Consider the following 16,412-nt stretch of genomic DNA (forward strand, 5'->3'; position numbering starts at 1 on the left):
AAACGAAAAGGAGTAATATAGTAGTTATATAGTTAATTTTTTTACTAAAATAAAAAATACAATTTTGTTACTAAAATGACTAATTAATTTCGTAATTGATCTTCAGCAATCATATCTTTGCGGATTTTGGGCTTTGAAACATTAAAAATAATACAGGTTTTCGAAGCTTTTTTTCTATTCAAATCAACCTCAGTTTAAAAGCGTTTTTAAAGTAATGTTTTTATCATACACTTGTTCATAAATTGTTTGTTAAAAAATAATAACAGCGAAAGATACAAAGTTCATGAAAAGACGATTTTATTAACCCAATGAAGTGAGACTCAAATGTTAGACAGATACTGTATGCCTTCTGAACTCGTCATATAATTCCTATGAGTTATGAAAATTATTCAGGTACAATGGACGCCGGTTAATTGAGTCAGTGGTTAATTGAATCCACCGCTTTAATGAACCAAATCGTCACAGCGCCCAAACAGAACAAAATCCAGCTTTATTGAATCATCCGCTTTATTAAATCAGCCGCTTTATGGGATAAAAACTGTTTAGAACAAACGTGATTCGTATAAGCGGTGGCTACTGCATTTGTTTTTCCCTTTATTTAAGCTGTCTATTAATATTACTTTACTCTTTGGTAATTGTTATCAGTTTATACAATTATTTAAACATAGTGAATTTTTAATATGAATATTGTTACGCGACGAAGTGGTCCGAAGAAAAAAAAACTTTTTTTTTTCTTCGGACGTTTTTCGATTTTCTATGATGTATAGAACGGAAAAGATATCATTGTAGTCACAGAATCCACGTGAAGTGTTAGGATTTTTTCTTATTTGCCTCAAATGCGTAGATTTTGTTCCTTACAAATGTCAACAGAAGGCGCTTCAAAAAATTGCCATTGCCCGTCAATTTCGTCGCCACTCACGTTTAGCAACGTTCATGTTTAAAATATTTTAAAATATATACTTATCTTTTCCACAGCAGCTAAAGAGTAAAATTTATTTCTTACATTTTTTGTAAGAAAAAAATGTTATCAGTTTTTACGATTATTTAAACATGAAGTTTTAATATGAATATTCTTGCACAACGAAGTGGTCCGAAGAAAAAAAAAAACTTTTTTTTGTAACATTTTTTGTAACATTTTACCTTCCGCTGGAAATTTATCGCTAGCTAATAATGTCAAATGCTAGTTGAAATATTTCAAAATATTTAGAGATCTGTTTCATATACGATGATAATGTAACGAGAAATCTGTCTACATGCTTTGCTATATAAGTTTGATCCGTGTCTGTGCTATGTTTTGTAACATATGTTTAAGCAAAACAAGATGTCATTCGCTATACTGCTAACAAACTTTTACTGCAAAATTGTCAATTGCTAAAATCTTGTTACATGATATAGAAACATACAAGGAATTCGTAATGGAGACGATCAAGATGAATAATTATCCACCTTTCTAGTGCATCATTGGATTTTAGAGACATGTATTTGCATGTTCTATCCACAAGTGTGAGAATTGCCAATGAAATATTTGAATTCGAATAACAGCGATATTAGTGTCGATAGAAATTAGAAGCAAGCAAACATTGTGTACACCAAGCAAAATAAAATGTTAATGAAGAAAGGAATTTATTTCATTGATTTTATATGGAAATACGTTCCTATTTCCTCTAGAATACGTTATTTAAATTTGAGATCGACATGTTAAATGCCAGAAGTGACCAAAAGTAACAAGTTGTTCTACTTTAACAGTTAATATGCGTTTCAACGTTTCTCTGAGTTGTATAGAATGTTAAAGGACATTTATTGATGGATGTTGTACCAGTATTGTAAGGATATTGTGGTATGAATAAAATAAAGAAGCAATTAGCACCTGTAATTGAGAAGGTTTTTTTCTGATATCGATGTAGAATATACAATTGCAGTTGATTATGGATGAAATTCACAATGAAATTTATTCTTGTAGCTTATTTATTTTTTAGATGAACTGCATTTAAAAGACAATTTTATGAAGAACTATAAACTTTTTAAAATAATCACTCTTTTTTTCTGAATTTTCAGCAGCAACAGGACAAGGTTTGAGGAAAATTAAATTTTAGCAAGAGAACATTATTTTATTTCGCCTGTAGTAGTTATGACTGATTTATCTTTTTACACCGCAGGTTATAATAGACAAAACAAGCTAATTGACTGGTTTAAATTGCAATAGTTTTGGTTGCAATTGTCAGAAAAATAACTAATTTATACTAATGGAGAAAATATTTCTGTACATTACCAACAACTGCTCGTAACCTTTTTTTTTTTTTTTTTTTTGATCCACCGTATTGATTTTTTATAATTCTCCTACGAATAAGTTTCTTTCTTTCGCCAATAGTTCTCAGTGCTTTTGTTACCCTAAATATGTGTAGTTTTCTTACTACATTTAATTTCTCATCATGAAAGTTTCTTTTTAACATTATATAAGAAACATGAAAAATTCAAAAAATGTACTGTATACGATTGATTAATAGGCGTTCAATGTCAAGTAATATTCACAAAATATTTTTCATGATGTTCTTTAACGTGAAAATGGTGGTAAAAAAAATCGTAAGAAATTACATCTATAATATTACTTGAAAGGAACAAGATGAAAGAAATCCTAGATCCTTTAATGTGTTTTTAAACTCCGGGGAAATTTATCGAATAAGAAATTCTAATTCAAATTCTAAGATTTAAGTTTGTATTTTTTTTCGTCTGAAGTGAAATTTTCCCTTGAAGCTTTTCTTTACTTATCAAACCATCTTCTTCACCCATGGGAAAATTTTTCCTAGGCAGTAAGTGGTAAGAGAAACGAGTTTTTTTCTTTATTATTTAATTCTTTATTTAAGAAGTCTTCAAAGCTTAAAAAGAGAAAAAAAGTTTATTCTTACATTTTTAAAGGCCTTTGCCATCGTGAACATTTATCTAAAATATTTACTTTTGTGGTAAAATTGTAACAACCATAGTAAAATTTTGGTAGTTACACTCAGTTAATTATGCACACTGGTGCCAGGGATATTTTTAAAGGAGAGAAAATGCTCCTTCACTTTTTTATCGGAGTGAAATTTATTTTGGAGGAGTGAAATATAATAAAATACAAAAATAAATCACTTTCTGCTGATGAAATGGAAGATGATAAGGGAATAAGAAATGGGTTCTAATTGGATTTTTAAAAACGTTATTAAAAACGTTGATGTAGTGTGTTTTATGGGCCAAAAATGATTTTATTAACAATAACATGGATAAATATAGGTACGTTGCCTTCAATGCACTTGCGAAGGTGCCAGCGAAGAACAAAAAAAAATCATTTGTGACGCCAGTTTGGAGGCTTGAAAAATGAATCTTACATTTGTTAAATAAGTATTTTGTTTTAAAAAAATGCACAATCTGTTATGTTTCCCTTTAATACAGTTCTGAATTAATTTTTATCATTACCAAGTTTTTTACCCATTATCACACATTTTAGATGGTGCATTGGAGGTGGGCGAAAATAGGACAACATATTTTAATTCTGGTAAAAGTTTTTAATTCTTGCATTTTTGAGGAACTTTTCGTTAGCGAAAAACAAATTTTGTTTTAATGTATTTCAGCCTAAATACCACATGCAGGCTTAGTTGGTGGTGCAAAATATCTTTTTCTGGATTATTAATTAATCGTAACGCATGCTAATCAGACCAAAATACTTAGGGGGAACGAAATATGATGCCTTTACCCTACTGTGACAGAGATCTGCACATTTGAACAACAAAATTTGAAAATTAAAAAGCAGAAAAAATTAAAAATAAAAAAAGCAAAAGGGAAATATGAAAGAAAAATTTAAAGATCTTTCTTTAATCATTTTTGTAATAATATGTTTCTAACTAAACTAGTTTACTATAAACTAAAAAATTAATTCCGGAGAAAAAACTAAATAAATTTCCTACTTAATTGGGTCTCTAAATAAATTATTGTAAGCTAATTTAGATGTAGGAGCAACAGTGAGCTTTATTTCAAAATCCTTCAACTTTTATTTTTTTTTATAATAAAAAAAACAGAAGAGCAATACATTTAAAAGTAAGTACTTCATTTCTTGAAATATTCATAAGAAAATAAGACATAATTAAACCATACTCTTGAGATCCACTCTCTCGTTTCAAGATGGCGTATTAAACAATCGACGAGCGAATGTTTTTGCTGTTAAAGTACATCAAGCGCATACTTAAGTTATGAAAAATATGAAATGAGCGATTGAGAACAGTCAGTTTGAATTCAAAAGCTTATAAAAAAAAGAATATTTTCTCTTCTCTACTAATTTATTAGCTTATTTGTTTATGTATATTTATTAAAATGACATGCTTTCTGATTAGGGACAAAGAAATATTTATATTCGTATTAAATAGCGATGGCTGGCACTTTGGATAAACTTTTTCTTGGTGAAAAAATTGAAGTACATTTCTAACTTTTGAAAAAGACTGATAGTATGAAATATTCTTCACCTTTAAACTTCTACTTATGGGACGAAACGTATGAATTTACTTTGTAAACGAATGAGGTTACTTTTTATTTTGCCAAGTGCAAAGTAATTAATTTGAACTATTTGAGTTCTTCTTCGTTTGCAAAATTTAAATGCATTGTTGTGGTTTGATGAAGATAATTTAGAAACACATATGCTTGAAATGTTTCTCGGAGTTTCAGAAAAATAATTTTTCGTTTCAAAATTTATCTTCCTAGAATTGTTTCGATTTGTGTGTACTTACAACCCAACATTTCTCAATAACATTTTTGTCGATATAATAGAATTGTTTTTCAAACGTACGCATTGCGAAAGCTCTTGGGGAAACGAATAAAATTTTTAAGACTTACTATTTAATATCTCTTTCTATTAAAAGCAAAACGTGCATACCACAATTGGAACATTAAAATAAAGAAAGACACTTGTTTTCGCTCTGTTTTTTGCTGTCAGTTATTCATTTTTCTCAATTATGAAAACCCAGAAACTTTTGCTTCAAGTAAAATTCTTTATGACTACGCCAATGTAGAGTCTTTGAATTTGCTTAGTAACCCCTAAATGGCCGTGGACAAGTAAACGGAAGTATCTTCAGTTTTCCAGATAGTTGAAGAAATACGTATTGGATTCAATACTAACAACAGGGAAATGTTGGAATCAGACGTTTATTCCGCGCATATTTGTTTTCTGAGGAAACAAAATAAGCAAGCTTGTAAGCAAAAGTACAAAAATTTGGTAAAAATTCATTAAAAAAATTTAAAAAAAAATTTTTTTGAATTTTTTTTTTTTTTACTTTTTTTTTAACACTGATGATTATATTTTGATATGTTTGATATTTCATTGAATTTTACAAAATATTGAATTTTTCTTAGTAAAATTAAGCAGTAAATAGAGTTAAAAAAATTTTTACTACTGTTTTTTTTTCCCCAATGTGAAAAACTTTCGTAAAGAAAATATCATGCGTAAATGTTTAAAAAAGTTGTCCGTTCCAATGCTTTTTCCTATCTTTTTTGAAACACAATGATCACGATGGGAAAATATGGAGAATTCCATCTTGTGATACAACTTCGAAATAAACAAAAGCTCACAAAATATATCTTTTCTTCTGTAATAGACATAGGATTGAAACTTTTTTAATAATGTAGGCAAATGTTAAAAGAACACCTGGTTAAGTTTTTTAAAAAAAAAGTAATCAATAAAAAAATATGAAAAAGAAGAAAAAAAAGTTTCCTAATGTGAACCACTCTTCCCTACTAAAAAAACAGAGAAAGCAAAAAAGGTGGGAGGCAAAAAGTAAAACTCCTCCTCAGGATATGTAAGGGAAAAATATCGGCAATTTCTTTCCATTTTATAAACGTGCCAACGTCATAGTGTCACTCTAAGACACAAAGAATAAATTACATCTAAAACAAACCTCTTGTTCAAGTTTGAGTAATATTAATGTATTTTTTTCTACATTATTAATCTTTATGCTTCTTCAAAATTTCGGATTATTTTGGAAAAATAAACATGATGGATGAAAGAAATATTGTCGTTTCTTCTAATAACGAAAAATAAAAATATATACGATACGTTTATTCTTTCTTGTGACCTCTTCTAACATTTATCACAAACAACAGAATGCAATGCTTTTTAAAGCTGAAGAATTATTTCACGCATTGCAGAGGTGTAATAGATCAGATCGAGAAGAATTGTTCGTTCGACTGCGTAATTAATTGCGTTATGAAGTTTGGGTCCAAGGCATTTTGCTAAGCATTTATCATTGTATCAAAAAAACAAAATGACTTATTTCGTTTTCTTTTATTTTATTTTATTATTTATTCATTTATTTATTTTTTTCTTCAAATTAAACTAAAAGTAATATTTTTTTCTTATCGGTTAATAACGAAAAATAAAAACATTCATCTGCAATCATCTTCATAAAATTTTCGAATGTAATCAAGATGAATATCTCTACAGATTGCTTGAAGCATGAAAACCCGGTTTCTTTTAGTAGGGGAATGTGGGGCAAACAGAAACGGTTAAGAGGACTGAGTTTTTTCAAAATGAACAAATCGGAAATTTGTTTTGAAAATTACAATACATAAAGAAAGAGCATTATATTTTATGATAAAACTTCCGTTAAAACAGTATATTTTAAATTTTTGGCAGTAAATTTGAGGTTTCAAAAAAAATTGGAAAAATTTCATAATTTTTTTATAGAGTTGAAAAGATGAAAGAAATGAAACAATAAACAAACAATTAAATGAATAAATCATTTAATGTATGAAGAAAAATAAATGAGCGAGTAACAGAATGAATGTTTAAAAAAATAAGCGAATGAATGAATAAATAGGTGAATTACTAAATGAAGGAATGTAAATGAATTAATTAATAAATGAAAACGTAAGTGATTTATATTAAATGATTGAGTCAGTAAATGAAACAAACTATTTCACTTTGTCCCATCCACTTTGCCATGTATTGTCTTGACTAATTGAACAATGCATTTAAAATACAAATAAGCTTAACATTAACTAATCTAATACTGCATTGAATATTAAGAGCTCTCAATTAATACTTAATGTTAATAACAAGAACTTTATCATTTTATAATAACGAGAATAATTTTTGACTTACAAAATATTGCAATACAGGCATAAGTCATTTTTTTTTAAATTGCATGTATTTCCAAATGCTTTAATCTTTGGCGGAATTTTCGTTCCTGACTGGAATAGACTACATATGAGGCAGTAAGAAGCAAAGAGCAGTAAGTGGCAAAACTAAAAATTTTGAGATATAAAGGATACATGGTAGGTGAACCTCTCCTCTGTCTTCGTGCAAGAGATGGTACTTGTAGCCCTGGTATATGCTGCTATACAGCATAATTAAGAAAAAATTTCAATGAAAGCCTCCCTAGGATGTTATCTTTAAACGCGTTTTACTCAAAACTTAAAAATGTCCACTTACAAACCTTTGCTTCTTACTGCCTCATATGGTACTATATAGTGAAAATAATACCAGGTAGGTGGAGCTAAGAGCAGAGTAGAGTAAATATTTCACCATTTCACTTTGCTCCGCTATTTCATTTTGCCCCATGTTCCCTTACTTTATAATGGGACGAGTTTTCTTACAAAAACTAGAAAATTGCTTCTACATTCGAACGAAGCAATTGCCTGTTCGGTGATATTTTGATAGTTAAAATTCTAACCCTCACTTTTGACCAATCTTTCGTTTCTTAGTTCTCATAATTGACAGTCTTACCGGTAAAACAATTAAAATACGGCATCCAGCTCAGCCTTCTTAAAATAAAGCATTTCCATGCATGTCAAACATTAACAAAAAAAAAGTGTCAAATTATCATGCTATGACGCGAATTTCATTGTCAGTGACGCCAGGAGCGTTACTCGATCAGTGAATTGGCTATTATGTATAGGTTTCTGCTCAAGAGCATCGATAAATTAACTGCGGTAGGAAAACAACGAAACATAAAATACGTTTGGGTGTTCGTTAAAAATACAATAAAGAAATATTCAAATGACAAACTTACTTTTACTAAATACTAGCATATAATAATAACACAAACCTAATAAATTTCAAAAACTCATGCGGTTAGCTTTTTAAATCAACTCTTCTGTTATGTTTAGAACCCATTCAGAAAATTATTTGATTTTTTTTCGTTTTTCATTACGCGAGGGTTTTTGGAACTCTCAGCAAAAATTCAAAAGTTATTACTTTAAAACAGATTGAAAAATTCCTATAATTTATTACTCATTGGCTTACATTATTAAAATAGAAGAGAGGCCGTCAGAAAAGGTTTGGTCTTTTAATTTTAATTTCTAACTGTCACAACTTTATGAAATATTTATTAGAGTTCTAAATTTTTGAAAGTTCCCGTTTAAAAACAATTTAGTATTTAAGCTTCAAACGTGTACGCCAACAAAATGCACATAAATAATGTTTTTTTAAAAAATCTATGAGATAGGAAAGTATTTAGTTTCCATTTTAAAAAAAAGGCAGTTTACGACAAAAGAAGGTTAAAATCTTCGTCATGCTTGCAAAACAATTATATCAACACGTTATTGATTGGAAGTCCGTTTTTTAATACAAAAAACTGGTAAAGTATAGATGTTTTCAGTTCAAATATCACAACAACAAAAAGAAAGTTTTGAAAATGCTTTAAAAACTAGAAAAATAGATATTGTTTTCGTGTCAATAAAATAAATATTTTATTTTTAAAAAACAAAGTCGCGTTTACAGCTCTCTTTTGGAAAAAAAATATAACGATTAAAAACTGTACTAATAAAAGTACACCTAAGCAAATAAATGTTTTCAAAATTAAAATATTTTGCAAATCTTTCTTGAATGTAGCGCTCAACTTTTCTTCCATTTTCCTTCGCCAAAAATAGGAAAGTTGAATTTAAACTTTAGAATAATTAACAAAAAATTCAACAGTTTTTTTTTTTTTTTTTTTTTTCAATACTACATCATTTTGGGCTTCAACTTCACTGGATTTTTATTCGGTTGATCAATATTTGGTCAAAATTAAAAACTGAGAGATGGTGTTTCAACTTTGATTGGTAAGTTTTTTGCTATTTCTTGAAACTAAAATTTAAGAATATGTTCAGAATCTGCACACTATTTTTTCGGTACTAGGAAAATCTTTTTTTGTGTTGCTGGTATCAGTAGGTTTGAAATTCTCTCGAACACTTGTTTTTTAACGATTCTGCGTAGAAAGCTTTTTAGCAATTAGTTGGATTCTAGCAAATACGCATTTAAAATTGGGATCTTTATTTGAGTAAAATTTCCCCGTTGACGCTAATGTTAAATTTTTTTGCATTTTTTAGTTTGAATGTTTGTTTTTGAACATGTTCATCGTCAAGTGTTTTTTTAACAACGAATGTTTGATGCAAATTTGTTTTTAAATTCGGGATCTATATCTGCCCTAAATTTTCCCGTAGGCGCTAAAGTTAAAATTTTTAAGCGACAAATTTTTCAAATCAAAAAACTGAAATATCAGAATGAGTTGTCCTGGCCAAGATCATCGAAAGCAAAAAACATTCGCTCGCATCGGACTATTGAACTAAAATTTATTATCTGTGACAAAGAAATAGATACACATTTTCCACATCTCAATGCCCTAATTTTCTTTTTTAACTTCTGAATATATATTTAATTACAGTTTGCCCACGGATTGTATGGAATTAACAAACGTCTAGTTAAGACGAGTCTATATGAATGAGAGGTAAAAGTAAATATTTGATGCGCGTGTTCTGCACATTTGAATATGACTCTGCTTAATTTAGATGCTAACATAAATCTGAAAAAGCTGACACTCCTGAAAATGAATAGGTGTTTCCGCATGTAAACCGAACGTTTGCCTTTTCAAGTAATCGGTGGTCAGACTATCATATTAATTTTGACTTTTTGATTTTTATTCTTTCTTTTACGTAGGCAAAAAATGGATACTACGTGGGCAATTTTAAATTATAACTGTTAGCCTTCCAAGCAGACTGATCACAAGTTGAGTATTAGACATCACTAAGACTGCTTTTCGTAATTAGGAAGTATAGTCTAAAGATTAAGGGTTGTTTAACTTTTATCTACTCTATCTACCTCTTCTTTGCGGAATTTCCAGCATAAGTGGAAGCATATTCTTTATTTAGAACACTCATTTAAGGTTCACTTGAGTCAAGTTGTAGAATTTGATTTTCAACTAAGTCGCACATTTAATATTTTTTGAGTATTAATAATGATGGATAAAGGTTCAAACAATAGCGGAGAAACAATCTTATCGCAAAGTTTTTTTTTTTTTTTTAAAGTTTAATGTAGTTGAAGTAATGCCCTTAAGCTGCCACTTACTTTATCATTTACCTTGTGGTGTCTTCAAATCAACGTATGAATGAAAACATGAAAATCTTTAGGCATAGTTCACATTCGACCGCCGCCTACAAAAAGTATTTCCTGTGTACACAGCTTCCATATGTGAGATCAAAATATTTAACTTAAGCTTCATGTTTTATTTCGAGGCTAGATGTAATTCCTAATCCTTTTCTCAAATTTTTGTTTCACAACTGCTAATTATAATTTCGATGTTTAATTTCTGATAACATCTAGTTAAATAAATAAAAGACAACCTTAGGAGAAAGTCCTCGCGGGTACAATCGAGTTTCTATGAATTATTCAGTATGTTTACGCATCACTAGATACCCGAAGTCATGTACTTGCTCGACCCACAAGCGTAAGAATTATTTGGGAAATCTTCGAACAGTACAAATTGCAAAGACGCGAATGTCATTAGAACATGGAATCGTATTATATCAAACCATTGTATGAAATAAAATGAATTGTTAATAAAGCGCAGAGCGCTATTCCGTTTATTCTTAAGAAAAGACTTTTGTAATTTCTACCTGCACTTCATTTTGTTATTTAAGTAAATATTGACATGTTAGATTCCTGAAGTGAATTTGAAACAGAAGATGGTAACGTCTTCTAAATTAAAGGTAAATATCGTTGCTTGCTTTTATGATAAGAGAGGTGCTTCATCGTTCGTAATTGAATTTAATCCAAACATATAAGTTACTATTAAACCATATATGAAGATATTATGGCTTTTATGATATGTTAATGTTTTGTTTCAAAATAAATACCACTGGAGAACAATTTCTGTTGAGTTCTATATTTCAGCTGTTTTAGACTTAAATAGACCTGCTGATTCAAAAAAGTTAGTCATTTTTCTTCTACTACGTCAGGTTTTTTTCCTCTATACTTAATTTGAATGAGACTACTTTCCGCGGGAGAAAAAAGCATCACATGAAGTCTTTCTGTTCTCCTATTGGCTGACATAAAATATTTTTAATCAAAAATATATGCATGTATATATATTTCCAAAATATTATGGTTACTCTTTTTGACAAATTTTAACCCCCTCTATTGGTTGACCTATCTAAAATTAAAAGATCCACAAGGAAGGTTTAATAATTTCGATTTCTCTAATATCCCAAAAAGGTGGATTTTATTCCATAGGCAACATTTAATGATTGTTGCTTGCTTAAAAAAAATTGTTTCTTATTTTTTCATAAATGTTTCATATTTTGTGAATTGATCGCCTTGATCTACACCTAACTTTAAAAATTTGGTGTGAGAGATTGAAGTTGAAATCCTTTTTGAACATAGAGCCTATCAGTTACTCAAAAATCAGGTAAGATCTAAGAAAACCAAATCACTGTTCTCCAGCAAAAATTTCGTTTTAGGATACATTTTCAGATTAATGCTGCTGAAGTATCCACATAGAATACTAGATTCTTTTATGTCACAGTAGGCAGGAAATTAGAATTGTATGCTTAATTATGAAAAGGGGATAGACATTCAATGCATATGAAAAAATTTTAGAATGAACTACATCTATTTTTTCTTCCAATAAGATAAATTCGACTGTTAAAAACATAAACATGTTGAAAAATTGCTCTTTACAGCTACAAAAATATCACTTAACGGATTGGTATGGTAAGATTCCGTTTTCTCATTGTGACTTCCAAGGACGGGACACGTAGACTTACTTTTTTTGAGCAATCACGATTGCTTATTGTTTGCATTTGACTGTTTTTGGCGTCCTATCATTTTATGTTCCCACCGCCACCCTCCGCACCTTCACCGTCGACCGGCTCCTCACGATGCTGCTCCTATAGCGAAAGCCGTCTCCAGGTTGCATCCATGTTCTACACACACGCGCAAACATGCACAACTACACACACACACGCATACACACACATACACACACAAACGAATACACACACATACACATACACACACACAAGCACATACACACATGCATACATACAGACACCTATACACACACACACAAAAACATACACACATACATACACACAACTACCCACACATTCATGCCTGCACACAGACACAAACACATATGCTTACACACACATACACATACCCCTCCCCCCCCCCAAAAAAAATCATACACGCAACTACCCACACACTTATGCCAGCACACAGACACAAACACACATGCCTACACACACATACACATACCCCTACACAAAAACACATATACGCTCACACACAAACACACACGCCTACATACACACACTCGTGATTGCGAAAAACAATTTGAATTCAAGATGTCAAAATTCAAATTAATTTTCTTTTTTTTTGAGCAATCACGATTGCTTATTGTTTTCATTTGACTGTTTTTGGCGTCCTATCATTTTATTTTACCACCGCCACCCTCCGCACCATCACCGTCGACCGGCACCTCACGATGCTGCTCCTACAGCGAAAACCGTCTCCAGGTTCATCCATATGCTACACACACGCGCATACATACACAACACACACACACACACACACGCACACTTAAATACGTACACCTACACACACATACACAAACACAAACACACACAAACATATACACACACTCAAACACATGCATACACACACGAATACATACAGACACCTACACATACACACACACACCTACACATACACACACACAAAAACATACACACACATACCCACAACTATCCACACATTCATGCCTGCACACAGACACAAACACGTATGCCTACACACACATACACATACCCCCCACACACAAACACACACGCCTACATACACACACTCGTGATTGCGAAAAACATAATTTGAATTCAAGATGTCAAAATTCAATTTTTTTTTTTTTTTTAATGTTTACCATACTACGTTTTGTTTTCTTTATTTTGCGCACATTTTTTTTTCAAGGAACCATTACTTACTCTCGATCACGCACTAGACGTCCTAATAAACAGCGTCAATAAATAACATAAGAGATTCTGTTGATAAAACTACAAAGCGTTAAAAACATACACAAATGTTAAGACATATTGTAATTAGAAGAACAAACACCTATTTTTATGCAATGAACAAGAACAATATACGCATCACAGAACGAACAATTAACATCTATCCATTTCGTCAGACTCTCAACCTCACTTCACTTCAGCTCTGCGTTACCTTCTGCATTACAAATTACACTACTGCGCTTTTGATATAATTCTTTCAAACACTGCCCGGATGTCTAACAAGACAGAGCTGGTTCGACTCGTTCTTTTAGTGTTAAGAAATCTAGCATGGAATGACTCTTTCCGCCATTTTTACTGGCCCATCGGCTTCTAAAGCGCAGCCACGACATTTTACCTGGCGTACACTTCCTTTGCATTTCAACTTTAGTCAATTATGTTTCTTTCATGATTCAAACGAAAGAAAACAACATTTTTTAAACAAAACTTTATTCTCCAAATATTTAAAAATAAAATATCACACAATTCATCCTCGCTCAGAATATCCATTTTCTCGTTTCAAGCAGGATTACAAAGCAATCAAGGGGGACGTTCTTTATCGTTCAATTACACGAAAAGTATTCCATCGAGATGGGGAAAATGACATAAAACATTAACAATGAACAATTTCATGACAAAAGACGGAAACTAATATTTACTCTTCCCTAAATATTACTTTTTTAAGCAAAGAAATGGAATTAATTTTTGCTTTTGAATTGAAACAGTTCTCATGTGGGATTAATGCGTAGAGCCTGTGCATTTTACAATTTCGTGTATCGATGCTACTAGGAGCAATAATCCCTATTAGAAATGAACTCTTGAAAAATTTCGTACTCGTTAATCTCCTATTATGTTACGTGAGTTGTAAATTTCGAAAAGAGAAACATTTTTATAATAGGTGGGAGATATCTTCTTTCAAAGTTTTGGATCATAAAGACACTTTTTCACGTTATGAAGCTGGGAACGGCATTAATAATTTAAGTACATTATAAGGGAGTGTGAGAGTGAGTTTTATAGACTTTGTTTATTATTTATATTTTTACGGCATTGAAATGTATATTCAGTAAATTACCGCCCAATAGCCAGGGCTAAAGCAGTCCTCGGCTGGATTTTCACAGCTGATTTAGAAACAAACAATTAAATCTATTAACAGAATTTTAAAAAAAAAACAAAGGGTTTATGCATTTTATTATTAGCTTTTTTTTAATGTTCGTACACTGATACATTATTTAATAAATTCTACCAAATAATTCAAATAAATTCTAAAACGTAAAGGAAAAGTTGTATAAAACGGGGACGTCGGCATAGTAAATTAAAGTGTAATGTTATTATATCAAACTGATAGAAAATTTAACATTGAAATCCTGATCTTAGATAATAAACCTATAAGGAAATTCAGTTCCTAACTTTTATATTACCTTTTGGTGTTTTCCCGTAGTCGGATTAGTTTTAATAAATTTATTTAAAATCCGTACTACAAAAAAACAAACAAAGGAATGAAATCGGTTAAAATTGGAGGTTTACAAATACAAATACAAATGTGACGACCAGCATCAGTCTCTGGGCCCAGCTAGACTGGTCCTAGTCAGTTAATTAATCCCCAAAGAAAATAACAAATTATCAGTTGCTCCGAATATACCATTGATCTTTCTCCTTCCCATAGAAGTAAACATGGAAGTTTTAGTAATGTTTTTGAGATTGTGAATTGTAGTACAAAATAAAATCGATTCCTCCTATTATTGAAGTCAATTAAAATGTAGTATATGTTACCCGGGCCATAATAGCGAAATAATTGACACCTTATTCATCAAAATCGAATGAACTGTTTAAGCGCTACGGTGGAACATACGTACATAAAAATACACCTAGACTGCTAAAATAATAAACTTCTTTTAGGCTTTCCGTAGTCAGGTAAAAAGCAAACTAATTACTCTAATCATCACTTAAAAATGCATGAGTTAAATTTTAAAACAAACAGGAGAGAGATGTTCTTGAAAGAAATCGATCTGTAGCACTTCAAAAAAGGAACAAGTTGAAAGACATCTGTAATGAGTTTCATAACTCAAGGGAATTTTAATTTCTATGTCATACTAATTAAAATTCTGCGATCTAAATTTAGGTTTGATATTTTTGGACTGAAGATAACATTGTGTAAAAGCTTTTTCGTTACTTATCAACAATTTTCTTCACTCAGGGGACAATTTCTCTGTTATAGTAGCAGAAAAAAAATTATACCTTTCCTTTGATATTTTTTATTTTTAATTTCACAACGAAAATAATTAATTATTATAATACTTGCTTCTTATTAGAGAGCTACAAAGTAATCTTATCTTCCGAAAAAATACTTTTAAATATGCAAAAGAATTCTTAATTATTTAGTTTAGATTAAGTTTTTTTTTCTTCAAATAAATTTTTTAATTTGCTATGTGAGGGGTAAGCCATATACTTCATGCGCCACTAAGGCAAGATGAGTCCTAAGAGTATTATTTCTAAAGGGGTGCATGGCACAAATTTTGCCTTTGACCACTAACAATAAGTAATTGTGGCAATTAAACACTTGTGACTCTTTTCACAACTCTCTTGCTTAAAAATGAAATGACACCAGTAACATGGATGTTATTTACTGTTTGTTATACCCAAGACTTTGAGGTTTTCTCATTAGAAGAACATTTTAGAAGAATTTAGGGAAGGAAAAAAGTTTAGACCGGTCACACAAAAATCCGTTTTCTTTTTTTTGTCATAAAATGTTAATAAAACTATTCAAGAATATTCGTGAAATATACCGCCAGCTCAGTCATTTTCAGCCGAGGACTGCAGTTTCGTGCTCATTAGCACTCATCAGCCCGGCATAGGAAAGTGACTGAGCTCTCTTAATGAAGCCAAGAGTGCCAAACAAACTGGTAGCTAATATAGAATTAGCAGACCAGACGAGTGACCGAAGCAATGGTTCGGTTCAACTCGAAGAACAACCTCATATTCAAGACTATGTTGCCAAAATTTGAGTAAAAATATCCGATTAGTTCCGATTCTATGAACACTCAAAGTGACTGTGTAGATTCAAAACTGTTCACAGCATTTTTTTTTTTTTTTTCTAACTC

The sequence above is a fragment of the Uloborus diversus genome, chromosome 6 (genome assembly GCF_026930045.1).
Source record: "Uloborus diversus isolate 005 chromosome 6, Udiv.v.3.1, whole genome shotgun sequence".
NCBI lineage: Eukaryota > Metazoa > Arthropoda > Arachnida > Araneae > Uloboridae > Uloborus > Uloborus diversus.